This window comes from Catharus ustulatus, chromosome 4 (assembly GCF_009819885.2).
Source record: "Catharus ustulatus isolate bCatUst1 chromosome 4, bCatUst1.pri.v2, whole genome shotgun sequence".
In the NCBI taxonomy this organism is placed as follows: domain Eukaryota; kingdom Metazoa; phylum Chordata; class Aves; order Passeriformes; family Turdidae; genus Catharus; species Catharus ustulatus.
The window spans coordinates 64,509,826-64,537,593 of record NC_046224.1 but is presented as its reverse complement, the minus strand read 5'-3'; the positions used below and the strand labels follow the sequence as shown (position 1 = coordinate 64,537,593).

Genomic DNA, 27,768 nt, shown 5'->3' with positions numbered 1-27,768 from the left:
AAATAGCAGACCAAATACAAATAAGTTTGGGGGTTTTCTCTAAAAAAAAAAAAACAAAACCCCAAACAAAGAAAGCCCCCCAAAAAACCAAAACAATAAAAAACCCAAAAAAAAAAAAAAAAACCCCAAACCCTAAATCATACAAATACCACTCCCCCCCAAAAAAAAAAAGACCAAAAAATAACCAAACCAAAATAATTTGAAAATACCTAGAGACTTATAAAAAAATAGTTTTAAATTCAGTCCATTGACAGCATTGTATCTAAACCATCTCCATATTGGCATTGCATTAGAAGTGTTTTATGGCAACATAAACTGAAATACAACTCATAACTGTAAGTAGTAAAGCAGTATTTATTGGCTGATCATGCTCAAAGTAAATAGAGAATGTTTTAGTGAACTGTGTAGATTAAGAAAGGAATTTAGGAGCATATGGCTTAGTGATAGCTAAAATTAATTTCTTCAAAGTAGTTTTTAAAGGCCTGTAGCAGCTACATGCTACAATGTGAATAAAATATTAGTTGAGGGTTCACAAACTGCTGAACACTCCTCACTGAGAAATTTCAGAGTACTCGGCGATATTGCTCCTAATTATGCTATTTATCTAAAGAAGATTTTTTTTTTTTTATCCTTAGGTTGTAACACTTGGGGACTGTTTTGTTGATGAGGGCTAGCTTAAAGGAATATGAAATTGTTTCTCATATATTAGTCCTTTATTTTGTGAAGGCTTGCTAGAAATTGCCTCTGAAAATAAAAGAAGCAGAATTGCCTGGTTTATTTCACAGTGAGGGTTTCTGTAAGTACGCTGAAAATTAACATAGCAGTGTATAAAGACCACGTGCATGTTAATTGAAGAGGGATTAAAATCTGTTCATTAGATTGGCAATTTTCAGGGTTTAAAATTAAAATTATTTTTAGTCTGTAACTTGAAATATAACTGCTGATAGAACTATTCAGATTAATGTCTTCAGAAATTATGCATGTGAGCTAGAACATTTACATTTTGAAAGTGTTTTGTGTTGGAGTGCCAAGATTCTCGTACAAAATGTTTAGTGCATGGAATGAAAAATGAAAAGCATAGACAATACTTGGCTTAATTAAAAGATTTTTTTTTATAGCTGGCTAGGATGAAGTTTGGCATATTTTCAGATAATAATTATGAAGTTTTGTATATTTTCAGGTAATAATTGAGTGAAAATAATCTAGAATAGAGCGAGTTGAGGGCAAAATGAGTGTTTCTCCCTCATCTCAATCCTCAAAATGCAATTTTGTCCTCCAAAAGGAAATTTAAGAAGTTGCTGATAAATGAACTGTCTCTTCCAAACCTCCCACCTATCTTGGCTGAAAATCTGGCTTTTACCTACTAGTGTGGAGAACGAGGGGAACACCAGGGCAAGGTCCGTGTGTTGTAGGCCTGGGAGGGGTGTGGGGTGCTGGGCAGAGCTGTGCTCTGAGCATGGCACAGCAGTGATCCCACAGGAACAGGATCTGCAGGCAGGCGGGCTGCCATGGGATCCTTACTGCCAGAGACAGCAAAGTGGGCCGTCTGGCTAAACTTCTTAAAATTAATTGTAATTTTGTCCAGATGAATGTTGCCAGGTTTGGATCAGGGTAAGAGAGGTTTTATTGTGGGTAAAGGAGAGGGAAAAGGGAGGAGGAGGTGGAGAGGAGAAAGGGAAAGAGAATGGAGTGGGAATTAGCTCTTTGAGATGTGGGTGAAATCCAGGGTTCCCGTCCTTGTTGAATATATAAGATGAGCAGGACTGTGAGGCTGGATTGTATTTTGTGTGGCTCTATGGGTACAGCACCGTCTTCTCATAGTGCACACCAAGTATTCATACACCTTTTGTATCAGCTAAGGAGAAATACAAGGAGTGGAAGGAATGCCTTGTTTCATCCAGTTTTCTTCAGGAAAAGAAACAAACAGATTTTTTTGGTGGGGGGGGTGGCGAGCAGAATGTAATTCACATCTACTCAGTGCTTCATCAGCTCCCCTGTGAGCAGAATGGGTTCTGTGCTGCACTCGGCCTCCGTCCATGTGCCACATGTTCCATAAACCTTGGCAGGGCCTTGGTGCTCAGAGTCTGCCATGCACATGGGTGCTCAGGGCAGGGGCAGGCCTGTGATTGTGACACCTTCCCTCAGGAAAATGGAAATGTGCTCTAATTAGGCATTTTTCCTGCTAACTGCATCAGTCCCTCGCAGCTTGAAGCAGGTGCCGGTAATCAGCCCTCCCTCCTCCCCCTGCAGTGGTGGTGCTTGTGCAGGTCTGAGATGCACAACAAAGCCATGCTGCCACAGTTCTAATGCTGATTTATGGCTCCTGTACCTGTCCAAGAAGCGGGGGGGGAAATAATTTAAAAATATGATTGCATGTCTTTTGTTTCTCAAATAAGACACACTGTGGAGCGTGTTCCTTCGTAGCCGCATGCGTGTTCGTGCAGCGTGTGCTCGCCCAGCGCGTTTGATTGTTGCAGAGATAAGTGTTCATTTATTCAGTATGCATGCAGCTAGCTAGACTCACGTTTGCAGCCAGAAGACAAAAAGTTGGAATCCCTGTAGCCAGCACAATAGACATTCCCCAGCAGTGATCCCAGTAGCTAGAAAATGGACGGGTAGATGTTCGGAAGTGCACACGTACTTCTGCAAGTCATGAGTTTATCTGCTGTGAACTGTACTGGGCTGTGCAGATCTGTACGTGTTTATGCGTCTGGCTCCATACCTGAGCCACAATACATTGAATTCTACTGAGCTGAGTTTGATGGGCTTTGGAGCAATCCCTCTCCACCAGATATGCGCTAACATAGTCTGTGTGCACATTTGTGGAATCGCTAATAATTCAGGCCTGTAACTTCTCACTAGAGAGCAAACCAGCCTGTGATTCTCTTAGGAATGGTGCAGAAATCTGTTCATAGGTATCCCTCTGCACTCACAGAGGAGATTTTAAATCTCCAATTTTATTTAAATTTGACTTATGATCTCCACAACAGAATATAATTCTGTTCAAAACGCGTTGTAGAGGGATATGTAGAAATAAAATGCCCAGGATCAGGCCCTGTGCAGCCTATCCTATTAAAAAAATAGACCATCAAATATGAGATCTCATAATTTTGAGTTGTCCTTTAGAAAAACTGTCTTTTTTCACAGATTAGTGTTACCATTTATTTAGTAGTTGTATACTCCTCGTTCTTGTTTGAAATTTGCTGTTCTGTACCTCTGGAAACAAAGGATCTGATCCAAAGGCCTCTGAAGGCAACGGGGGTTTTTCCACCGACTTCAAATGGGATTTGGATTAAGACTATATACATAATAGTTTCAAATAAAGATTTGACTGCTACAGTGGTTTTCAGGGTCTTCCACAAAACTTTTCAAAACTCTCATAAAAATTGTCTAGGCATGATGCTCCAAAGTACACATCTAAGCATGAATCATGTTTTGTTGTTTTGCTTTAAAAAAAAAAGGCAGGAGGGAGGCAGGATGGTGCTCCGAAGAGCTTTATCTCGCTAGTGCTCCAAATGAGTGTTCTATGAATAAAAAAGAGGGAATGTTGGGTCAATATTTGGTATGTAGCTGATGCATTACCTTATGCATTCTTTATTTAAATTAGGGCAGCCTTTTTGGAAGGAGTCTATAGATTTGAGATGGCAATGCCTGTTTATTTTTACACACGTAAATTTAAATTAACCTCAACCGTCGTATCCTGTTATCTGCCAAGGAAAACATTTAGCTCCTGTCCAATCTGTGTGGAGTTTCAAAGTGATTTGCTCTTTTCAAATTTATAAAGCACAAATAGAAAAGTAAATTGCTTTGCATACCGATCGAATATTTTGCAAAGGGGAAGGAAGAGGATCTAAGGAAAAATGAATTTATTATTATAATAACTAATATACCTTTATCAAATATTAATTAAGTCATCATTTTCTTCAGCCCTTGATTGATTGCATTTGAATTGCTGACTGATATTTTGCCACACTTTAAATCTGAGGGATGCTTTGCATGTTGCCCATTTATTCAGATACCTTCATACAGATATGTTTGCTGTGGCATTCTCTCAGCTCCTGAAGTTCTTTTGTCAATGTAAGCAGACATTTCCAGAGGAGAGGGCAGCTACGATTTCAATAATAAAAGAGTTCACATGGTTTTATAACTACAGGGGCAAATATTTTTGGAGTGCCAAATTAGAAAAAATAGTACTATTTAGACTGGTCTCATTTTCTTTATTTTTCACTGTTTTTTTTTCTCATTTTATGCTGTTTCAAAAGTAGGAAAGTACCCGGCAAACAGTTGATCTCAGGAGCTAGAAACAAGTAGCAGCAACAACAAGTCTATTATTTCAATGCTGAGGGGACAGGCCGCTGAACTGGGAGGCTTGGAGAAATATGAGAGAGGAGAGAGTTTTTGTTTTTTCACAGCTCTGGTAGGCCAAGGTGTTTTACACTGGAGTTAATTCCTCAGAGAGGAGTCAGTTTGAGCGGCCTGTAAAAGTGATCAGCAAACGCTGGTTTTTGACACAAAGTTACGTTATTATTTCTAAAGCGTTGCTTGCAGTCACTGGTCTCATGGAGTCACAGTAGCATAGGTGATTGAGGAGGGCTTGTTCTATGGGAGAGTTCATTTGCATTTTCATCTGCAGGATGTAATAACCATAAAGCAGCTACAAATATTGACAATGTTTTAGATGGACAGTTGTTTCAGTTCTGTGTTGGTGAGCACAAAGCTTTGACATGGACTTCTAAATGCATTGGCAATCTTTTCAGAGCTGCTCTTGCTTTTTATTGGAATGCAGTCTGTAAAAGACTAGGAAGGCTGTTTTGTTGCATCCAAGAGATTTTGATCGCTGTATTTGTTTTGCTACCCAAACACAAAGAACTCTGTTATATTTACTTCTACATTTGTATATACAGCAAGTATAATTTTAAAAAGATTTTTCTCTTTGATAAATCATTCTTTACTTTCTTCTTTTTTTAATGTATATATTTATTTTTCTCTCTGGTTGCAGATTTTTTTTAAAATTTTTTTCTTTTTTTTTTCTTTTTTTTCTTTTTTTTCTTTTTTTTTCTTTTTTTTTTTTTTGAGGAAAGGAGAGTTCTCATGATAGCTTTGTTACCTTTGGCAGATAAGATGCATTGTCTAATTTGTCTATAGGAAACAAAATAGTGTATCCAGTTCTGAGTCAGTGGAAAGTCTCCCACAGATATCAGAGGGTTTTGGATTGTACTCTTAAATCCAACTAACACTAATTTAAAAACCCGATGCAGGAAGCCTGAACTCAAATGACTCTTAAAGTGCATTTAAAGAACGCTACGTTCTGCACTACCTTCAGATTTGGGCAGTGAGCTTTTGTGCCTTGTGGCTTTTTCCAGTTTACCAAAGGAGTGTCAGAGTCCTGCTTTCTGGTTTTAAGCAACATGGCACCTTCCTACTCCAGCGAGCATTTATGAATTGCGGGGTGCACGGAAGGAATTGATCACATCGCAAAATGGATGGAAACTCTGTTACAGGCCCAAAGGACATACATAATTTTGCTTCAGGGGTTCATCATGAGGTTTAGTTTTGGTTTAATGCAGTGTGACATATAGGGGTTTTTTGATTGCTTGGTTATTATGTGAATAAATAATTAACATTTTAAAATTTATTTTTATTAGTAACCATTTTATAAAAACAGTTTTTCAACTCAATCTGTTATGAAGATAGCTAGTTAGCAGTTTTTAATTGAAGATTATATGTTTCTCATTCTATAATTATTATAGAAGGAGGAATTAACATGATCACATGGAAATTTTGTTTCTTAAATGGAGATTTACATTGATGGATTGAAGGTTTAAGGTGCAGATTTACATTTAAATTACATATTGCATGACATTTACATTTTAAATTATACTAAAACAATTATTTCTACTGTCTTATTGGTACCTTTGAATGTCTCTATAAAATTATTTCATTTAAAGTATAACCTACTCCACTATGTATATGTCTCATGTATGAGTTCTGAGTATTTTTTGTAGGAGTGCACTCCTATTTGGTGTAAATTGAAGTGAAGCTGCATGTACAATATTCACATGTATACATTTAAGATGCTATTTAGCATTTAGAGTAGTGATTACTTCTCTGTAACAAAAAATGGTTTTGGGAGTGGCATGTAACAGCATAAAAATTATATCTATCTAGTGCTTGCATTTTGTTTTTCTCAAAATGCTTTCAGGAATCAAAACTCATCAGTGTTGCTTAAGAGAAGACTAAGGATTTCTAATTAATTAATTAATTAAAATCTTTTAAGGAATAGCACATGGCTGCAGGTGCAGCCAACTGGGAGCAAGGAGTGTCGAGGACAGGGCTGATTTGGGACACGAAACCCAGTTGAGAGGTGGTTGTACCTGTTGTAGGAGCAGGCTAGAGTGGACATAGAATAGGTGTTATTTTCTAAGGAGACCTTCATGTTTTGGAAGGTACCACACCTGTATGTGTGTCCTTGCTGGTGCAGGTCTCTGGTCCATGGCACTGCGGGCCACGTCTTGCAATCAGTTTTATCAAGTTGGAAGGAACTTTGAGTATGAGCATAATTCTCTTCCCAAAATAGATTTCTTTACAGTGTCAGTTGGATATGATTGGTTTGCACCCATATAAGGTTCTGGGCCGGACACAGAAGCACTGAAAGTCCATCGTTGTTGAAATAATTGCTGCAAGCTTTTTAACTTTCGATGCATGCCAAGTTGAATACGCCAAAGAGTCCTGGTGGTGGGTTGGATTTCACCTGGAAAAGGGGCGTGAGTGCACTTGTATCCAGTTCCTGAATTTTGTAACTTCCCTTGTCATCATCAGTGTGTTCCTCCTGAGATACAATCTAACCTAAAACATTAAATGGAAGAGCAAGTGAAGGTTCAGCAGGAAGTGCTAACGAGCTCTCCTCAACATTAATCTGTGAAAAACTAGGCCTACACCTTAACTGTGTATATTAGTTTTAAGGTTGCAAGTAGTGGAAGAACAAATAGAAAAGTCTTACAATTCAATTAACACCTAGAGATCAAGCTGACAAACCACTTTGGCAGGGCACTTGCAGCCCCTGTTCTGGCTCTGTATGAACATTTCTGTGGAGCGCTCAGGAAATAGTTTCCAGAGGTGACCAGAGGCTGTTGGGTGGGTATTGCTTTTAATGCAATTTAAAAAAATAAAGCCACTCTTCACAGAGTGAATTTCACCTTCATGCTGATGGCTAATTCAAGTTTAAAGTGTAAGACCTGCTTAGATAGCCCCCAGGATTTTTCCATCTGTTGTGTACTATGAGATACTACTGTAGAAGCCACTGGAAGAAATAATGGGTACAAAGAATAATTAACACTTCTGGGACTGCAGATTATTTTGATAACACAGTTTATTTAGTAATTTTTCTATCTTTTCTTATAATATCCTTTAATTTGTAAATTATTCATCAACACCTGCTGTTGTCCAGAAATTAGGCCTTGGTGAAATGGGAATTGTGGTGCCCTTGTCTGAAAAAGTGAGTGAGAAGTTGGGAGATTCTTTTTCACTCAGTCTTGAGTATAAGAGTAAGAGCCTCTTCAAGTTTCCTCAACTCTTTCCCTGCCTCAGCACTTCCCCTTGTAATTTGGAGATAAATCTGGTGTTGCCCATGAAATTTCTGCTGTGAGAAACAGCTGATGTCTGAATAAACCATGTACAGCAAATGCATAGCGCAGAACACTGTTCTGGGAAGGGAGAGTTGCTCAGAATGCATAGCTTGCAGAATTTGAGGGGTGCAGCGCTGCCCTTGCAGAAGGGGCATCTTGTAGTCTAGATCTGGGGTGTAGCTGCTCTTCTAGGCCTTGACTGTCTTTGAATGGAGTTTTTCGCCTAGCAAGCCTGGGCCTTGCCCCCCAAAATTCGCTAGTATTCCTTACCAAAGTGGAAAGTTTATGTATTGCTTGCCATGAGGTTTCTTTCATCAGCACTATCTTATAAATTAATCACTCTGTTTTATGCATTGATAAATACTAGGAGAGACTAATCCACTCAGCATCTGCATCAATATACCCAAAGTAAAAGTCCAGGTCGGATCAGAACAGCTTGGGAGAAAGATGCTCTGAAATTGCCTGGTCTCTTAGTCCTCCAATTTAGGCTTCTGCTGTGCAAGTAATTAAAATCTGTTATGTTGATAGCATTTTAAGATTATATGGGGAGGTTAGGTAGATCATTGCATTAAAAAATCTATAAAACAAAACAAGCCCCCAAACAGCATACTAAACAATGACCATGAAAACTAGAACTTAAAAATCCTAACATTTTATGTGCTCCCTGCAGAACAGAAAGCTGTGAGGCAACTTTTAAAAATAAAGACACAAGCATATTTTACATGTGTTGTTTGCTGGCTCTTTTCCCCTCTGATAATTCTATTCTTTTTATCCTACTGCTTGCTTAAATGTAATTGAGTTTAGGATTTCTTTCTCTTTGCAGCAACCTCTCCTCTGTTTGCACTGGGAGCTTGGTTTCTGGGAGCCAGGAGGCAGGTTTGTCCACACTGGTGCTGGGCACTGCAGTGGCTGGAGCAGCAGATGTCTGGGTCACTCTGTGTCCTGTGTCCATTCCCCAAGAGCATGGCCACCCTGGAGTGCCCCAGACACGCACGGGGTGCTCAACAAGGAGCAACTGAGAGCACAGAGCCACGCTGGTTCCACCGCGTGGACAGCTCCAGCAGGCCAGGGTGTTTCAGAAAGACTGGAAAAGCTGTTTGGGTTTAGTTTTTCCCTGGATTTTTAATAAATGTGCCTGTGAAAACCAAATCCCGCAGGTGCTTATGCACAGGACTGACCTGTGCACCCACATACAGTCCCAGACTGGGACTCTCTATGTTCTATCTCCACGTCCTCTCCACCTCTCCAATGCATCCCCTCTCCCCTCATCCGCAGCTGTTGGTGCTGACTGGCAATCCAGTGCTTTGAACCAAAGGTAGAAATACAGGAGTCTTGCAGCCAGACTTCTCTGAAATGTTTCCTACTATTCCTCTGCCCAGTTTGGCAGCTTTATAATCTGATTATTAATGGCTGTGAAAATCTTGGAGTGAGTGCTGCTGGGCCCCTGAGTTGTGGTGCTGGTGTTTATTTTGGTGTCTCCAGCCGGTTCAGGAGTGCTTTTGGTAACTGGTGGTCCTGGACTCTCATTCACACTTCCAGGCCCAGCTGCATATGAATGTCCTGAGCACCAGGGGAGTGTAAGCCGGCTGGGGCAGGCAGCTCCACTCCCTCATTTGTAGTATCAGTTGAAATCAAATGGGAGAAATTAGTGTGATAAACCTAAACAGAAAAAAGAGAAGGTGTAGGTGTTCCAGTCTGGACTGTGGACTATACTTGTAACTATCTACATGAAGTAAGTGCTCTGGGTATTTTTCATGCTCTTTGCACAAGATTTCCAAACTTCTGTGTTTGATTTTTTGTGTTTTCCCTACTCTTTTCTTCTTTACTCTTTAGGTCAATTGTCATCTAGTCTTTCCAACATTCCTGGTAGACAGAGCTGTGCTTGCAGGCATTATTTTGCTCCTGTGCACCTCCTGTCTTTGAGTGAGATGCAGATCGGAGGGAGGCAGAGGAAATTCCCTGTTGTCCTTAGTGAAAGGTGTGCTCAAAGGGATGAGCAGGTTTCAGCTTCCTGGGGCAAAGGCCTGGGAGCTCCTGGTGCCACTGCCGGGCTGACATGGTTTCAGTGCACTTTTTGAGAAACAGATATGTTGATTGCTGCAGGAGTTCATTGTCAGAGATAATGAGAGTTTAAAGCATGTGAGAGATCTTCGTTAGGAAGAAAATCAATGGTAAAACAATGTTTCAATCTATAGCCTCAGTAAGTAATTTACTTTTGAAATCTAGTTCTGCTCAGAGGTGAAACCGTTTCCATTCATGTCTTGTTGAGACACATTAGAGTTGTAAGTCAGTGTTAGGAAGGTTTTGTTTTGTTTGTATAAGAAGCCCTTCCAATAACTCCTCAGACTCCTCACAGCTGTTTTCTTTGTGTCTGATTTTAAAAAGTGGAATTTTTTACAATATGCAGTTGAATTTTACTTTGCAGTTGGTAAAAGGCTCCTCTTTAGCATGGAATATCCACATTGTGGACTATTTAACTGGAAGCCAATTTTTGTTTTGAGCATATATTTTATGAATAAGTTACTGGTATCACTTACTCTTATTGTAGATATACTGCTGTAAATAATGTGATTACTTGTATGACTTGTATACCTCTGTAGGAGTTTTGCAAAGACTAACACCATGAGACATTAAACCTCTCCCTAAAATATATGAAAGAAAGAAGTGACATAAAAATTTTTCTTTGAGAAGCAGAGATAGAGAAAAAAAAATAAGGACAGCTGGGTAAAACATGCTTCTGTTAATTTGAGAATTCATGGTTTATTTTGTCTAGCAATCAACATGCTTTTTTTTTTATTTTAGAAAATAAAAATACATCATCTGATTTCCAGCTTGAAAAACCAGATTACCTATGTTTCCATATTCCACACGGTTTTATTTTGCACTCTGATTTTAATTTTGCTCTTGTGTGTCCTGTTTTCAATATGAACTTCAGTGTTGAAATCCACTGCTTTTGTAAACTTTTCATTTAAAAGGAGAAAGATGCTGGTTTCAGTTCAGACATGTAAAGCAAGAAGCGTGACTCCGTGGCTGCTCCTGGTGAAGGAGGAAGCATGGCAGCTTCTGGAATGGCAGTGTCAGACCCCAAGCAGTTGTCTCTGAAGTAGCCCTGTGCTGGTGCTGGACTGCTAGCCAGGCTCATCTTCAACAGCACATGGCAACAACACACAGCATATTTCTACCATGGCATCAACAGCTCTCCCATACCTCTATTTAATTTGTCTCATCTGTGGCACAGTCTCCTCTAAAGAGCTTGAGATGAAAATGTAGTTCTCAGGCAGAAAGGAATTGCAGTAAAAGTAGTTGTACTACTAGTTTGTCCTATGATTAATAGCAAGACTTGCTTAGAAGTTAGTCTTTGATTTCCTCTGTTTAATTGTAGCCCTAAGTGAAATGGGTTTTTGATTTATAGAAAATGCAAAATTGGGTACAGAAAGTTTTAAATTACAGTAACAGTAAAAAATTTCCCACAATAATCATCCCATATTGTTTCAATTCAAAAGAGCTAGGGCTTGATTTGTGTGGGAAAGAACCCATAGCAGCCAAGTTCCACATTTGAAACTGGGGAGAAGGGAGGATCAATTACCCTTTTTTGAGAGTACAAAAATATGCCTGAACTTCACTATGTAATACTTTTAACATATATTCCTTCTCTGGAAGGGTGTGTGTTAATTTAGAATAGCTCTTTTCTTAGATGGATACCATGTAAAAGCAAGTAGAAAAATTGTGTTCAAACATACAAGAACATGGGTTAAAAAAGCAAAAGCTTTAGGAACAACAGTGGCTTGTAATAATGATGGAAAACTGATCTGTCTTTAAATATTTGCATTATGCAGAAATAATAAATTATGAAAGTTCTAACAGCCATAGTTCAATAGCAGTAGCTTTAATAATAGTAGTTTAATTCCTAAGCTACTCTTTGGAAGTTCTGCATGGCTGATCTCACTTTTGCCGCACTGTATTTGTGTTGACTTTTTCTTTCATTAGACCACAATGCCTATATGTGTTTACAGCACTAATCCTAGATGCTGAAATTCTGAATAGTTAAAATATATTCAGTATCATTGAAGCTGTTCTAGAGTAAATGACTCTACTTTAATGCATGAGACCAACTTCTACTCTGTTTGCAATGGTTAATGCTGAAAAACACTGATCTGACCTGTGCAAGTTTGCATGTGAGTTTTGCCCTTTATATTTGTTTTTTTGTCTACCATAAAGCAGTTAGAAATAATTCTGAAAATAATAATGTAGTTGTTATTCTGTTGGCCACCTTGGTGGCTTTTAAAATCATGCTTTACAGTCTCCCCTCACATACAGTTTCATTTGGAAGACACTGAGTTTACAGTTTGAATCTAAAGTGCTGCTTCTATTCCATTTGATTTGGCATGACTGAGATGTAAAATCTAAACATAAAGCATAGTATTTATAAGCATTTTCAAATTGTGCTGCACTTCTAGGATAATTTATTGTTGTAGAATTTTAAAGTCAGGTGAGATCTGTATTTGTGCTATAGGCTGACAGTTTAATCAAGATACAAATTTAGAAACAAATCAGCACCATCTTTTATATAGTGCCTCTAAATCCATGGTAATTTGTACCAGACCTCGGTAACAGGAAAGGATTGCCGTTTCATGCTACCAATACCAGTGGGTGTTGCTCCCCAGCTGCATCTTGTAAGAGAAGATGCAAGAGAAATTAAAGGATCCCCACATGCATTTTTCTGTAATGTACCTTTTGCAGAGTATGAGGTTGATGGAAAATTCCCTTGAATTCAGTGTGTGAGCCGGCTGTAAATAATGCCATATGTTCTGTGCGCTTTAACTCCTACCTTTTGAGAGCACTGGGCAGTTTTTGAGTCAGCTTTCTTTACTCTGTAGTTTTGAAACATTTAAAAAACGTGAAAGCTTGTACTCTGCAAACTCAGAACAGGGAGGGAAGAGCTCAAGTGCTGCTGGTGCCTACGCTGGCTGCCTCGGGACTCTCCCGGAGGCCTGGTTTGGGGAGTTCTGCCGTGCCAGGACGTCCCTCGCAGCACGAGCTGATCCCTGCACGCTCAGCTCCAGTGTATCCGAGCTATAGGCTGAGGCTGTGTGCGCTGGCAGCACAGATGGAGTGTGCTCTCATTAGGACTGTTTGTTGCCTGTTGGAACACACAGCATATTTCTACCGTGGCATCAACAGTTTCTAAGAACTGAGGTCAAAATAAACAGGTTGCAGTTGGATTCAGGAACAGTCTGGGAAACAACTTAAAATTCCCTGCTTAGGCATAACCATATTCCTAGATAGGTGGGTAAAAAGGCATTCTTACAGCAAGGGCTCATCTGAATTCATGCTAAGTGTATGCAGACCAGTGTGGAGTTGCAGGGGCACAGCCAGTAAATTCTTTACAGATTTTCTACAAATTTACAGCTTCTACAGAATTCTGCACAGGTATGCAGAATTGACCTTATTTTAAATAAGTGAGCAAATTTAAGCACTGCACTCCTGCACTGTTTCTCCCGGTCTTTGTAGTGCGTGAGCAAAGTGAAAGTGATGTTCTCCTGCCCATTTGGAAGGTGCCTGTTTTCACCAGGCCTCAGCCTCCTGTGCAGGATGTTTCTGAAGGCTCCGGCATGTGCAGGCTCTGTGCAGATGCAAAGCTGGGGCACTGGCAGACAACCTCTGGCAAGCCTCCTGGAAGCTGCTTTGAGTTGCTACTGCCCCAAACTCCCCACCCCACCTTTTCCCTAGGGATTAGTGCTTCCTCAGCAGCACCCGCACCTGAACTGCCTCTTTGCAAACCCACAGGTCCAGCTCTGGCCCTTGAAAGGGCATCTCTCACTGCGGAGCTGCTGCAGCACCTGAGGTCTGAGCCCATGGATTCAGCATGGAGAGCCCTCATCTCCAGCAGCCAGGTGGAACAGACTGCTGGGAAAAGGCACTTCAGTATGTGACAGCGAGATTCACCACTGCCCCTTCCACCACTGGTAAGTATTTACAGGATCAGCCCATACACACACTGACATTCCAGGTGACAGCCTGGCCCCACAAGGACGAGTGAGTTTTAGCCAGGGATATCAGTGATATCAGGGTTTAATTTGTAGTGTTTAAAAAGGCCAGTAAAATTTTATGAAACAGGACAAATACTTGTGATGATTTTGGTTTGAGTAGAGATGTACATAGATTTACTTCCTTACAGAATCAGCCACAGTCACTTTTAAAGGTTTGCTTATATTTACCTGGTCACAGTTCATTTGCAGCCAAAGGAACTATCCTGTTTGTTGAGCTGTGAACACACAAAGGTGTAGCAATCTGCCAGATGTTAGAAAATGTTCTTGTGGGATTTGGGATTTTTTGGGTGGGGAGGGTTAAATCTAACTCTAGCTTTGGTGGTTAATTTTTTTTTAAAAAGTAATTTTTTTCCTTTTCAGAAATGAAACATTATTGAGCTGTACAGTATGCGTAACAGTAAATGGCTAATACAGATATGTGTAATGCAGTAGTGAAAAGAGGTGTCAAAAGAATTATGAAAATTTTAAAGATTGAAATGGAAAGATGTGTATAATTCTCTAAAAGAAACGGTGAAAAAGAAAGCCTTCCCATATTCTTTGCTGCTACCAATTTACAGCTGTTGCCATTCTTACTTCCCATGGCATGAGGCATTCAGTGGTCTGTATAACAACTGCAGGAATAATATTATCATCCCTTACTTTTCCACACTGACAGGGAAGCAGCACTCCTAGAATACCTTGTTTATGGGATGATCTTACTGTCTCCACGAGGTTTTCTTGGTTCTTGCTGCTGTTCTCCATACGCCTCTACACACAGTTTGTGTGTAACAATGTGCCTTTCCATCCTTGACCCTGGCAGGTCTTGTGCAGCCTCATTCATCCTGACCCACCACCTCTTCCCTGCTCACAGACAGCTGCTGAGTCTCAAGCTCTTCACTGACTGTGAATGCAGTTGGGAACACTCTCCTCCCCCCCACTTTTAAGTTGGCTCTCAAAGCCCATCGCAGATGGTCTGTACCTCATACATAATAAAGATTTTTTTTTTCTTCCGAGGCGGGTTTCTGTGAATGTGAGAGGCAGACAGTCTGGCAAGCTTAGACCTGTGTTTTTATATTTTTTTCTAAGTGAGCCTTGAGGGATTTGTTTGCCATAATTTGAAACCCCTTAATAGCTTATGGAGATCAGTAATATCTTGGTTCCAGAGGCTGGAATCTGATTTCTCCATTTGATATTTTGTAAGGAGAAATTATACACATTGGCAAAATAGAGTTAGGACCCAGCTGGACAAGACAAAGAAATTAAGCAGAAGCATTCCAGGAGCTAAAGCAGTTGTTTTAGGAAGGTAGTTTTCTAATAAGAGTATGGTAGATTTGTGCTAACTGTGTGTGTGGGCTGTTTTGGCGTCACCTGTTACAGCTGTGTATTTCAAACCATTTGTAAGATTTGTTTCAGTGAGCTCTCTCTGTCCTGTTTTCAAACTTGAGCAGTGAGGTCTGTGTACCAAAATGTCCCAGGACCTCATGTAAGAGCCTAAGAAGCATTTTCAAATGTCAGATAGTTTGGGTTCTAGATAGCCCAGCACTGCTGCTTCTTAGTTCCTTTGTGTATGGTTTTGTTGGTGGTGTTATGCTCAGCATTCCAGTAGCCATAAAAACAGGTCCATGTGTGGAAATCTGCTTCATGGGCCAGGCTACCAGTGGGCTCTGGGTTTCTGTTCTGCATGGAGGCTGCCACAGGGCTCTTCCTGATCTCTGCACTATGCTTTGGGAGCTGAAAATACAGAACATACACGGGAGGAGAGTAATGGAAATGAATTTATATCAACAGTTTCAGCAGTGGCTTTTACCCCAGTGAGAAAAGATGTGTCAAGGTGAGATATGGAATTGTACATTTTAAAAGATAAGGAAAAATGTCCTAAACTAAATTGGATTTTGTTATGATGAGGAAAAAAAAATTAACAGGTATTTCACTTCTTTGTTGTGCATGTTAAATGCTGGGGGGGGTTTTTTTGTGTGTGTGTGTGCGCGTGTGTGTTGTTACTCATTGTATAGCAACAATTAAGGCCACAACCAACCCATGAACCATAGAGTATTTGCTAAAATACTTTGAAGTTCAATTGTCTGAAGCTCTTGGCTCTTAGAGGGGGAAAATGTCAGATAAGACACTTCTCCAGGACCTGAAGGGTGTCAAGAGTAAGGGTCTCTGAGAAGTGAACGAAGTAAATAAAATCTTTTGAGAAGAGATGGGCTCCAGAGAATATTCCAGTTAGTCTGCAGTGGTCAACAGCACAGGGCAGTAATAGGTTCATCCTTCAGAGTGGAAGGACTTTGGGAGGCATCTAATCCAGCCTCCTGCTCGAAGCTGGGCCAGCTGAGACCAGCTGGCTCAGGGTTTTGTTCAGTTAGGTCATGAAAGCCTCCAAGCATGGAGACTGCACAGCTTCTCTGTGCAACCCCTTCCACTGCTCGACTGCCTTCATGGCAGAAAGGTTTTCCGTTGTTTCTAACTTGAACCTTTCATATTTCAAATTCTGTCTCTTGTCCCTTCTTCTCCCACCATGCCCCACTGTGAATAACCTGGCTCTGGCTTCTCCTAGCCTCCTGTTGGGTGTGGAGAGGCTGTCAGCAGAGCCCGCTCAGGTCCCTTAGCCCCTTCTCACAGGGCTGATGGTGATCCTGGGGCTCCCTCTCATTCTGCCTATACTGCAGTATCACTCCACGGGCTGGGGAGTGACACAGGAGCCTCTCAGGACAATGCTGGGGCTGACCCTGCTGTCCCAAGGGATGCTGGCATCAGGACAGGTGGGGTGCTCCCTTGAGCCACAGCACTCTTGTCCAGCCCCTTAAGGATTGTGGGTATTTTTGCTGACCATCAGCTGGAAGCAGTGCAAGGAGCTGATGCTGTTGGCTGGCCTTGGCCTTCACAGCACATTCCTGGGTTTATAGAGTGGCATTACTAATTTCAGGTACTATTATAGAAAAATATTAGCTTGGATTCAAAAATCATGTCATAGTTTAAATGCTACAAGATATTAAAGCACTGTAGAGTTTCCTTGCAGAGTGGTTTTTGAGCTGCTGAGATAGAGGTTTTAAGCATAAAATACAACAGTTAGAGATATGCTTAATCTTAAAAATTGTTAGGTGTCATGTAATTGCATAACTGCAGAAACCAAGGCTTTAAGAACAATACTGAGTATCATGAAATTGTGATTTGATTTTAAAATAAAGCAACATTGATAAGATCAAGAGTCTGCTGCTTTTGTAAAGCAAATGTTCATCTAAGAAGGTTTTATCCGAATAGTGAACCACGTGTGTAAAGTTCTGAAATGATAGCTGCTATTATGTGATCATCTGCTTGGCACAGTAATTAAAGTATACATTAATGCTCTGAGACACGTGTTTAGAAGTATGGATTGAAATTAATCACGCTGTCCCTATAGAAATTGCTTGATGAATCCAACAGCATGTGCATTGCTATAGAAAGCTGTGAGTTTGTGTACTGTACATGGGTGCAGTTACATTTAGTATTTCATATATTTTATTGTCTATAAATACAAAAATACATTTAATTTTATTAAAGATACGGAGTGGGGTTGTTTACATATTTATCCAGTGTGGGACAAGCATTTTTACAGGTAAAACTTGCACTGTAATAACCACTAAAGTTGAAATTGTCAAGCTACTCAAATACTGCTTAAGGAGTCTGAAGTGTCTGCAAGCATTGTGTAAGCAGGGCAGAAGGAATTCCTGCCTCCATGAGGTGTGGCTCACCCAGGGCCAGGCTGGCACATCCGCAGTGGGTCCCTTGAGCAGCACGAGGTGCAGGACAGGCTTGTGCCGAGCTGAGCTGTGTGGAGGAGACCCTTGGCTGCTGAGAGTGATAATTCTGCAGCCACTGAGGAGTTTTATCTTAGATTTAAGCTTGCAATGTCGATTCCATTTCTGGCTTCCTGGATGTAGGACACAGTTGTCCTGAGGAAGTCTCCAGGATGAGTTTACAACCTGTGCAATTACCAAGTGAGCTACCACCTCAGCCTGTGCCATGGCTACTCTGCCTGCCAGAAAAACTTGGTGATAAATACTCCACAAGATTGTTGAGAGGCCGTGATATCAGCCCTACACTGGCCAGTTCAGTGGGTCAGGTTTGTTGTTATTTTACAGGCTGTGTGACATGTAAGTCAAAGAGCAGGCACGGGTCCTTCCTGCTGCACTGAAATGCACACAGTGTGCAGCTCAAAGCACTCCTTCTGTCTCTTTTCCCAGTGCAGGGAACTCCTCTGCTTCTCCAGCCTGTGTAGGGAGCAGCTGGAGAACTGCTGCTTTTTCTGGTGGCACAGGACAGTGTCCTGACAAGAGCACCACTTTGTGCAGTGCCATTGGGAAGCACATGGATTGAGAGAGAGGAGCAGCGAGCGGCAGGTTGAGGATACAAAAAGAACAAAATCGTTGTCTGGGGGATTGTTTGAGAATTGCTGCCCTTGCAAACTTAAAATATGTGCACAAAAAAATGTCTTGTTCTTCCCTGCTTACAGGTCCAACATTGGACCCAGTTTAAAAAAATGATTGTTTTTGCAAAACTCTGACTTCAGTACTCTCACTGGTCTACATACCTCTTTGTGTGTTTAAGATCTAAATGCAGTGTGCAGGCAGCCTTTCTCTTACAGCTAATATTGATATTCTGCCCCCAGAGTTACAAAAGCAGGGAAAATAAAACCCTTACAGACATTTACCACTTTGGTTGATACATGTTTGCTTGTTTCTGGGTGGTGAAAGTTGTTATTTTTATTATTTTTGCAGCATATCAGCCTGGATGTAGTCACCCTATCAGGAGTGTAAATTTTGCAGGAGAAATTATTTTAACACTGGAAAAGATCTTACTCATCTGAACCATCATTCAAAATGCACGATGAAATTCACCAAGCAGAAGTTTTCCATCCCATTGTCTGCAGGACTCCTGCAGATCTTCTGAATCGTAAGGTAATATTAAAAATAAAGAACAAGCAACTTAGTTGCAAAGTAGAAACTGGTGCGAAGTGTGAAGGTATCATTCTAGGGCAAAGTATCCTGTTTGTGCATTGACCCCTGTCTATGGGAGCAATGGCATTGTTAGAAAATTTCAGTGCAATATTTGTTTAAATAATCAAAGCAGAAAGAACAATAAACTCAAGTTTACTGCCAGAATTAAATATATATAAATATATAAAAGAAATTTCCTAGTATTAAAAAATTAAAGAATGTTTTATGTTTTCTTTATTCTTTTGAAAATATGTGTCAAAGTACAGAAGTGTTTAACTATGAAAAATAAGTGTTAGCGTAAGCAGGGAAAGTAGGAACCACTGAGTAGGACAATGTACTTTGTCTTGCTTAACTCCTGAGAAATAACTGCAATATTTACACTGTGTGCAGTTTATGCCATTGCTTGTCCTTTGTGCTTTTGGTTTGTGTTCTGTAGTGGTGTCCATTGTCTTACATTCAGTGAATTAAACTCTTCCGGTGTATTTTCTTATTTCTCTGTCAGTGTAGAACAGGCAGCTGGGATGTCATCATGGTCCCTTCTCTGTGACTGTAGTAATAGGATTTTATATAAGAAGCATTTTCCAGAGGCTAACAAGATTTTTTTCCTCTGGCTTGTTTTATATATATATATATATATATATATATATATATATATATATGTATACATATATATATGTATATATAAAACTAAAACACATTCCAGAAACTTTGTTTTCTAAACAAAGTTTGTGCTGGGCACAGTTGTTAGTGTGTTCACATCCAGGGCAGTATAAAATGCTGCTTATGACAAATGACAAGTAGTGGAATGCTCGCTTTATAGCCTCAGGAGTTTGGCCTGGGCCTACAAACAGACATTATTTTTCATTTGTTTATAGACAGACAAGTTTATAATTGAGACAGTAATGGGCATAAGCATTCTTGCAGCCTTTGTAGCTCATCTTTCTTGTAAGCATCAAAGAGAATATTTGTGGTAGAATGCACAGTATTAAGTGTAGGGGAATCAACAGCATGCAGATTCATTTGTTTATTTATTTACTGAATCTGGTTATCCCCTATCCTCCCATCATCTGTGCCTCTGCAATAAAGGCAAAGCATGCCTATTTTCACTCTTTGCTATCACTCCAAATGCTGTAGATAAGAATGATAGCTGGACACAAGTACCACACTATGCACCCTAGAACACCAGAGGTATTAATGAACACAGGCAAAGACTTGTGTAACCATTACATCAGTGTCCTATTTCTGGAAATGACTACTGTAAATTACCGTTTGGCTGAGGAATCCATCGTGCTGATCTGGAGCCTGCATGGCCCTACTGGGGATTACATCAAGCACATGAAAAAGCTGCCCAGGAACTCTGGCACAAAATATTATTTTGTTTTGCATAGGAAACCTGTGTGTTCATGCATATATGTATATAAATATGTATTGCCTGTGTCTGAGGGCAGAGCCCTGTATGTGGCAGACCTTTTAACTTCAGGGGTTGTACATTTTTTATGTCATCTCTGAGATGAGCTGAAATGTCAGTCTTGAGGAGTCACTGGTGTGTGAGAGTTGCCACAACACAGTTTCTCTGAGGCCCATTAGAGCATCTATGATTTCATTCCTCTCAATCAAACTTGGTAGAAACCAGCTTATATTTATTGGCTGTGTAGCTCATTTATCTCTGCAATGGCTGGGGTCACCAGTTGGGGCTGTGTATCTGATGAAAAGGTATGTGTGGGTCAGGAGTTTTGAGGCCTCTAATTATTATCTAGAGGGATGACTTTTATTGAGGAAATGTTACCAGTTTGATGATTTTTGTCTTGGTTTATGTCTTTAGTTGGTGACAGCAGTGTTTAAAACCTGACATTTGTGTGTCCATATATTTAACATTGAATTTAAAACACAAATATCGTAAGAATCTTCTTTTAAAAAATGGAGAGAAAGAAAAAATACCAGTCTGGTTTAGAGGTGGTTGTTCTTATAAAGAAAACAGTGAGTTAGTACTGCTACCTCTGACGTATCTAAGTCTAGTAATACATGTACCTCTTTAGGTCTAGACCTCAGAATAAATTGCAAGATCAGAAATGAAATTAAAATCTTCTAAAACTTGATCCTCATGTATTTTTAAGGAAGTGGTCTATTCCAAGAACTCTAATGTATGAAGTCTTGTTAAGATTAAAGTCTCTGGAGGGTGAAGTTTTTCCTTTTTTGAGGAAGAAACCCAGTTAATAATAAAATCAGGTAATACCCAATGATATTGTCAAAAATAATTAAAATAAATTTGTAGTCATCATTGTGTACAATAAATAATAGCTGAGAGGAAAGGCTGACTCCATGCTTGTTAAATTGCTTGGAAGTAAATTTGGATGTGTTCAGGTGAAGAAAGAAGTTTGGTTGTGTGGGATTTTTTTTTTCTCAGCTGCAGTTTTCTTTGTAATTCCACAAGAAATGGAATAATTTGGGCTTGTCAGACCCACCTGTGAAAAGCAGATGCCCTTGTACGCAAGCGATCTTCCCTCAGCTGGTGAGCAATGAATACAGAGAATGGACAGTGCAGTTGCTCCAATATTGAATTGCTCTTGTGAGCCTTTCAAGCTGGATTTCTTTCCAGCCCGCAGGAAATGACTGATAATCCTTTTTTCTTTTTGTTTTTTCCCAGAGGAGGAATGTGCTGGGGTAGAAATACAGTATGTAACCTAAAGATTAATACATATCCTAAAGTTAGATAATTGTAAAGGTATTGACTTTGTCCAACTAAAATGAGAGTAGTAAAACAAGGGAAGTTAATTGTGGGAGAGCCTGGTTGCCTCTTACTGTTGTTGTTATCCATTCCTTAGAATATTGCCAAATTTAAAATATTTGGGGTGGACTTTCAGTGCTGAGTATATTATTCAGATTTGCTGCCATAAGCAAGTTCAATCATAACAGTTCACTTTTCCTGAGCAGAGGACAGCCTTTCCTTTGGCATTTTTTAAACTCTGAAAACTTTGTGTTTTAACTATAACCTTTTTCTTCTCTAAAGAAAATCTTCATTTGTGCAGTCAGCTGGCTGATTCAATCTCCAGCTGAAAAATGATCACGAGATGAGTGTATGTTCTTTAGAATTCAGTCCCATTTCTGATGGGCTTTAAAAAGCGCCGACAGCTTTAGTTAAACACAGCAGTGGTTTTCAGTATGTGGCTCTTTGTCTCTGTACAGGATTCCTGTGCAGGAGGTCCTGTGAGAAAAAGCTCTATCAAACATTGGGAAAAAAAGAAATATTATTTTAAGATTTTAAGGAACAAAAAGATCTGGCAAGAAATAGCATAAGAGGATGCTTAAACTCTCTGGGTAACTAGGAGAGAGGCAGAACAGGAGTAATGTTAATTTAGAGTATTTTGAGCAAACCATGATCTTTCTTGAAGATTTTGGTATGGGTCATGTTCTTAATTTTTTCTTAAATATCCTATTTTTTTAAATTACCACACAGGTTGCCAAGTACTTTTGTAGTCTCATAATATTATTTTCTGTTTCTAATAACTTGCTTATATTAGTAATGACTTAAATTTTTAAATAAACAATGATTATTAGCATATGTGAATTCTTACCTCTGGAAGCCCCATACACAACTAAAGCATAACTGAGATAGATAGATAGATAGATAGATAGATAGATAGATAGATAGATAGATAGACAGACAGACAGATAGACATCAAATAAGTTGATATCCCTGTATTTGAAGAACCCAGAAGCATAATTGCGTAATTTCTCTGTAGGTGATGAAATGAGATGAGTGAGTTTCCCCACTTACTTTACAAACCTGCTCTAGATGGAAGGGGGATGTCTGGAAATGCCTGTGTCCAGGTATCCTCATCGGGTATGGTGAGTGCCCACTCCTGGGCATCCCATGGCTAGCAGGTTGAAGAAGTCCCAGGAGATGGCCCACACACCTTGCTTGGAACTGGAACTGGTGCCTGTTAAACTGGATGGGAAAAGGTGTACTGTTTTTAACAGGACAATTTCAGGACACCTCTGGTCAGTCTTTAAATTTTCCTTTACATTGAACCACAGGATCACAAAACCAAGGAATGGGTTGTGGTGGAACGGACCTTAAAGACCATCCAGTTTCCCTCCATGCCATGGGCAGGGACACCTTCCACTGTCCCAGGTTCCTCCAAGCCCCATCCAGCCTGGCCTTGGACACTTCCAGGGATGGGGCAGCCACAGCTTCTCTGGGCAATCTGTGCCAGAGCCTCACCAGCCTCACAGGGAATAGTTTCTTCCTGATAACCATCTAACCCTGCTCTCTGTTAGTGTGAAGTCATTCCCCCTTTTCCTGTCCCTTCTCTGTCTTCAGGTGGTCTGAGATGGGGGACATTAGCTTTTAAGAAACCCAGTTCAGATGCTGAGTAAAACCTGACTAGTTCTGAGGTCTCTGTCTCCCTTGGTCTCACATTTTCAAAGACTTCAGGCTCTTCCAACCAATGTGTCTGTCAGGGAATTATATCAATTCTTGAGATGGGTAGCAGAATAGGAAAAGCTGAAATGCTAAAGGAAGGTAGTGGAGCCCTTTTGCAGTAACATCTGGTATTCTTTGATTAAACCTAGGCATGCAATACATAGAATATGATTCTTATAGTTGGTTGAAGATTTTAAAATTTGTTTTGTTGTTTTTTTATGGGAGGGAACCGCTTGCGCTCTGTGAAAACTCCAGAGTGCACACTGCTGTTGAAAAGTAAGTTTTAAGGACATGCTGTTTTCAGTGTAAATGTGAAGCTGCTGGTCACAACCACACACACTGCCCTAAATTCATACTGCTTATAGGATAGTAGTTTAAGGAAAGTGCAGTGATCTTTCTCCCTTTTCTAGATCCAGTGTGGCAGCCTGACAGGATCAGTCAATACTATGTGACCACTCAGATCTCTTTGGAAGAGCTTCACAAATCACAGACAAGTTTAGGGCTCCTGAGCTGGTTGATGTAATCCTGACATGCATCTATAAAACTGGTTTCATACAGCCTGAATTCAAGCAATTACCTGGGGTCTCTGATCTTTCTTTCCTGTTTTTTTTCAATTTCAGGAATACTTTTTTAATAAGGAAATAGTGTGTCCACAAAATTCAGATTTAGTAAACTGGCTACAATAAGCAGTCATTTTAAAAAGGCATGAAAGACTAAATAATTTTAAGTGTATGTAGATTTAATTGTAATGGCTGTGCCATGTATTATTCTCAGACTCTGGAATGAGGCATAGTGACTGACATAACTTGCTCCGAGTATTCCCTGGTTTAAAAACTCTTGCTCTTTGGATTCTGTCATGAAATGGTTGGCATCCCAACAGTCATGACAAGTGTATACATTGGCAAGGAATTAAAAATGGTGGTGCCTCTGAAGTTTAGCAGGAGGCTTCCTGCCTGGGGATGGCAGGCAGTCATAGCTGTTACAAATGCCATTCCCTTGTCTGCATTGCAGCTCATTTCTGAAACAAAGCAAGCTTGGGCACATGTTCCACTTTGTAGTAGGAACTGCTACATTTGGTTTTCTTTGAGTATTCTCTGACACTGGAGTCTTCATGTGCCCACTTCTCTCTTTTTCCTTGTTGTTTTGTTAATAAATCAAATCTGACTACAAGATCTCTTTGCCTCTAAACCACAGTAAGGGCGGCTTGAAAAAGCGTGAGCCTCCCAAATTTTTTACCCTCAAGAGGAAATAACTGATTTTTTTGTTTGTCTTTGATCCAGTCTCATCAATGCAATTTTCTTTCTTCAAACAATTGAGCCTGCAGTTCATTATAGTGCAAGACCGGAACCCTTCTATTACCTTATTTTTAGCAACAATTAAATCAACCCTTAAAATTGCATTTGCAAAAAAAAAGGCCTGCACCAGTCCCAAATCTTAGAACTCAGCTCTTAAAATTTGCTCTCACTGAGCCTTCAAGAGGGGCAGCAGCAGATTGAATCCCAGCACTTTGCTCTCCTGGATGTGAGTGTCATTTGGTAGAGTGGCTTGGTGGTATTTGTGGCCAAATAAAGCATACAGTGACCCAGCAGAACAATTTAAATTCTGACATCGTCATTTGCAGAATTTCCACTTGCTCTGATAAAGCACTTTAAACGAGTTTTTACTCCTTTGAAGTGCAACCCTGTTGTGCTTGTGTCTGTGACCTGAGGGTACTGTGCCTCTTTGGGTGTGGCAGCCCCCTGGACCCGCCTGGACGCGCTGCCTGTGCTAGGAATCCTTTCTTGGCCTCTGCCAGCCCTGAGTTGAGGGTGCAGGGTCACAGAGCACCAGGATGCCTCAGGCAGGTGCATCTATGCTGGAGACTCAGCCTAGGACAGTGAGGAGCTCCCACCTTCCAAGCCCCCTCACAGCATCAAGGACGTGGGGTACTATGTTCCTGTGGGGTTGAGCATCTTCCCAGAGCACAGCCTCTGACTATTTCTCAGAACTTATGTACATAATTAAAACATAACTTCCCTTCAGCTTATGAAGCTTAGAAGTTCTTAGAGGAGTGAATTAATACAGAGACAGGTTGTGTCTGCTGCAGAGTCAAGGAGCTGTGCTGCAGAAGAGAATTGTTTTGCCAGGTGATTTGTTGGGGTCAAACATTGCCTCCAGATTTTTGCAAGCAAGAATGTTTATTTGCAGTTGGGACTGAAGGACACCATCACTTCTTTGTAGGACATTTGCCATTAGAGAATATTGTAGTTTTCTTAAACATGGGTGTCAGAAGTCTAGGAAAAAGTTCACTACTTAGGCAGGACGGAGGTGAAGAGATTTGGAAGTGTCTGACAAACTTGTGAGAGCAAAGTCCTGTCACAGTGACTGTGGGAGCCCAACTGGAACTTAGAAAGAGGAGCATAGTTTGAAACACTGGGTATTTTACTGATTTTTGTACCTGACTGAAATGTCCACATATTGTGGGTGGTAAAGCTCTCTGAATACCCATGTTAAAGTTTGCTGCAAAAATACGAAACCCTCATGCCATGGAAGTATGGTTACCATCAGGCTGGCTGAGAGATCCACAGAGAGGAAAAAATCAGATTAAGGGCACCTAGAAGTAGGCAGAGTAACCCCCTGCAAGGAACCAGACCCCTCAGAACGCAAAACTCCCAGACCAAGATTTCAGGCCCATGTGGAAGAGCTGTGTCTGTGTATGAGCCTGAGCCTGACAAAGGGGATAAAAATGACAAGATGAAGGTAGAGCTTTCTTATGCTTTCACCAGACAAAATGAAAGAGTGAAATAAAACTGCCAGGAATGAATACACAAACCCTGGAACAGCTGGGAAAAATATTTGAGGAAAATGTACAGGAGGTAGCAGAGGGATACTTTTCTCTAAATCCCAAAAGCAAGAAGCAGAGAAGAGGATAGATGTTGCATTGTGTGGTGGAAAATTCTGGCGCGCACATGTACATTAGAGACATAAAAGATCTCCTAATTAGAGACAGGATCATTTGTGGGACATGTGATTCCAGTTTACAGGAGGAATTGCTGAGAAAAAAACATCTAACCCTAAAGGAAAGAATCAAAGAATAAGAGCAGCTGAACTGTCCAGGAAGAGGAGCAATACAACAGCCACTTTAGCAGGACACTGCAGAGTCCAGGAGAGGGGGAAGAGAGGGATGAACCTGTGAGCAATGCACAGAAGTGCAGTGAGATTTGGGACTGGTGGGAAGAGAGCCACAAGAGTTCCTTTCAGCAATGGTCAGTGGTGTCTGGCTGAGCAGGCTCTCCTCTCCTTGGCAGGGATGCAGGAGGCAGAAGGAAACCACAGGGCAGTGACAGGGCATTGGTGCAGTGGACAAAGCAACAGGCTGTTCTGGAGCTCAGCATGTCTGAAGGAAAATGGAATCAAAGAGCCAGCCCTTATGGGTTTCTGGGTTAGCAATCTTTAGTTTGTCACCAAATGTTTGCATGGAAAGCACAGCTGTCAAAAGGAAAGTTGGGGTGATCCATTTGCATTTCCGAGAGAGGAGAAGAAGGAAGATAAGGTTTGAAAGAGGCACCAGGAACTCAATCTGTCTGAGTGTGACCTGAATGTTACCCCGGTTTTTTGTGTTTCTCTACGCCATTCTCTAAAGAAAAGCCAATTATATTTCAGAAGAATAGGGGCCTCTCATGTTGTTATTCATCATGTGGCACATGAAACACCAACACTAACTCCGAAACTGTGAGTTAACCTTGTCCTTTCATCACGTATGGTCATCTCATCACTAGGCTGGTGACTGCTCAAAGCTGCCTGAAAGTGGTTGAGCCCCAGACAACTAAACTTTTATACATCAGTACAAAAGCAGCAAAGAAGATGAGAAGGAAAACTGATTGTCCCTGGGGACTCAGCATAGTGGTTTGGGTAGTCCTGCTTAGAAAGTCACTTGTGGCTTTTATAATGAGGAACTTAAGGTTTGAATTTTCAGACTTATTAGCTGTACATTTGTTTGTTTTTTATTAACTTAATATACTACGTGCCACATTTTCCTTGGGGTATTGAGTCAAGTGATGGATTCATCCAGTTTAGCTCTAGGTGCATGGGCTCTCTTTTTCATAAAACTTTGGAAATATTTGGGTCTCAAATTTCCTGAAGGATTTTACAGCAGCTAATGTTTTCTGTCCTGTTTTCTTTCTGACAATATGTGCTTTTGGCTAATGTAGAGAGGGAATGTAGTTTTTGTTTGTTCTCTTTCTTGACCCGTGAGAATTAGAGTTGTCTTCTTATATGAGCAGAGTTAAACCACTTTAGCCTACAAAAGAATCACTGGAAGTTTCCAATCCTCTCACTCTCTGCTTCAATGGAAAGAAAAACAGGTTTTAGAAAGTCTGAGAAAGATATGGCTATTAAGCTAATCCAGTATATTTCATCTAGCTGCTAAAAATCTTGACTCTTAACAGTGATTAAATATAATTGCATCAGTAAAGGTGGTGTAAAAAAACCCCCTGGCTTTCATTAGAAGCTATCTTTAGGAAACCATGATTTCTTGACTTAAAAAAATTATACATAACATCACTGTTTTATTTTGGGCATGCTTTGAAGGTTTTTTAAACACAGGGTTATGTAGAAAGAATAAATAAACCCCAGCAGAACATATAAACAGTTCTGAAGTATTCTTATATATTTCAATATGTATCTGCAGTGCATGCTATTTATTAAAAAAGAAAATTGGGCATAAAGCTGAAAAA

At 40.3% G+C, this 27,768-nt stretch overlaps 1 long non-coding RNA gene across 2 annotated transcripts in view; it reads left to right on the top strand.

Moving 5' to 3' along the window:
- LOC116995003 overlaps positions 1 to 27,768 on the top strand; it is a 111,679-nt gene that overhangs the window by 22,137 nt on the left and 61,774 nt on the right. For both annotated transcript variants that reach the window (XR_004417631.1, XR_004417630.1), the window contains 2 exons: positions 13,413 to 13,591; positions 18,412 to 18,591. This is a non-coding gene — a long non-coding RNA (uncharacterized LOC116995003). The remainder of the gene's footprint in view (positions 1 to 13,412; positions 13,592 to 18,411; positions 18,592 to 27,768) is intronic.